Consider the following 2,158-nt stretch of genomic DNA (forward strand, 5'->3'; position numbering starts at 1 on the left):
TCGAAAACGAAACGATTATGCATCCAATATGGCCGTCATTTCAGACTCAGATTTGGATTCAAATTGATTCATAAAGATCGGTTTTCTTGATAACTTCCTTTAAAATGTTAAAAAATATCCCTCTTAGTTAAAACATAAATTTAATTTACCAGTTTCCTAAATCAGGAAGGTTTTAAAGTTGGGAAAATAGATCTTACCTCAAATATTAAAAGATCGTGCATCCAATATGGCCGCCTCCAAGTCTCCCTGAAATTCGCCTGCATTGCATTGTGGGTGTTTTTTTCCTAATTTGGGAAATAAGCCTGCTGCCTACATTTTGGGGGTTTACCAGGAGTGAGGACGAAAGAAAAGGCCCTTCCAAAAGCTTGCAATGAAAATACTTTACATTATTGAAATTTCCAGCGATGAAGCAATGTTTTATTTATTAATTACTGGTTTTGTTTCCTTATATTAAGTTTCACTTTAATATTCCTCTCAAAATATAGCCTGTTTTAGATCTATTTTCATCTAAACCGCATGCAGTTTGAGACAATATTTCAAACTGTGGTCAGGCTTTTCGTGTTAAGTATTTTAAAAATAATAACAAAATAAATAGCTTGGATATGACTATACATCAATGGTTGCCATGGCAACGAGACCAAATTCAGTTGATGTATGACGCGAAGCATAAATTCATTATCTACAATTCATTGCACTATTGAGAAACACGATTTTTCCTTCTAAAAGTTGAGTTATCGTGATATTAGCGGTTAATAGGATTTAAAGTTACCTTGCCCCCATTCTCTTCCAAATAACTACAATTCCCAAACCCACCCTTAAGTTTTGTGCTGTAGCAAGTCAATGACCCACCTTCCCCTTAGTACATCATACCTAGAAACATTAATCAGACATCACTTTACCCCAAAAAAGCATCAGACCTTTTCTGTTGTGAGGGTGCTACGTTTTCATAGTTACAGGCCTTTTCCGAATTTGGCCTCCCAGACTACACAGAGAATTTTGCGAAGGCAAGGAGGGCCCCGGACAACCAAAGGATTTATTTAAGTCTAAAACCAGGTCGCTTCTCGGCAACTTTGAAGCCGCAGCTCCCCAGCGGAGACCTCAAAACTCACGCTGGCACAGTTATCTAGAAGAAACCTGCCTTAGACTTTCCGCCTGGCTCAATATGACTTCGTTCGACAACTTCCACTAAGAGCGCTCAACCAGCGCTGTTGTGCGAAACCAAAGCCAAAACACCCCTCAGTTCTTCGAGGAATGCTAGTGACTCGCGGGCTTCCGGACTTAATGATGTCCTTAGGCCACCAGGCGGCCGCACACAAGCTCCTAACACGGCCAAATCTTTATTGCAAACACCCGCCATCTTGTTCTTTCCTCCTGCTGCTCACACGTCACGCTTGCGTCACAATGCCGCACCAGTCCTGCGCCTCCGACGTACCAAAACATGGCGGACGCTTCGTGCAAACGTGTTATAAGCCACGATTCCATGCTCATGAGCTTTCCAGACACTGAAAGGCAAGATTGGGAAGGAATCCATTGAGGAATTGACGCCTTTAGGGCGACAGCGAAGAAGGTGAGCCGCAAAACACTTTATTTCAAGCGTTTTAAGCTAAACTACGCAAGGGTGTTTCTTGAGTGGAATTCACCCCAACCAAACTTTGTTAGGGTTAGCATCTTTTTGAGCGAAATTCCAAAAGGGTGCTTTTTACGTCAAATTCACCCCCAATCAAGCTCATGAATGCTTTTAACCCTTTTCTCGGCGTTTTCAGCGAAATTCCAAAAGGGTGTTTTTTTGGTGAAATTCACCCCAAACAAGTTTGTAGCCAAATACTAACCCTAACCTTAATGTTGGGGCAAACCCTAACCCTAACCACGACCCTTAGCCAAAAGCTAACCCTTCAACTTATCCTTCCAGACCCTTGAGCGCAGACCGAATCTCTATCACCACGCGATTTCCCGAGTCCTGCGACCCTAATCCCGCGTCCCGAGACCCGAAAAACTGAATTGGGCTTTCAAAACACAAAATGCGTCAACCCAAGGCGTAAATCCCGTAACCCTAAGGCGCAAACGTGCGACCCTGACTCCCCGCGTGACGCTCGTTCCAAATATGTAACCCGAAACCCATAACCCCGACTTTCAGCAGTTAATCGATTAAGCAGTTGGG

The sequence above is a fragment of the Oculina patagonica genome, unplaced genomic scaffold (genome assembly GCF_052425735.1).
Source record: "Oculina patagonica isolate OP01 unplaced genomic scaffold, crgOcupat unplaced14, whole genome shotgun sequence".
NCBI classification, from domain to species: domain Eukaryota; kingdom Metazoa; phylum Cnidaria; class Anthozoa; order Scleractinia; family Oculinidae; genus Oculina; species Oculina patagonica.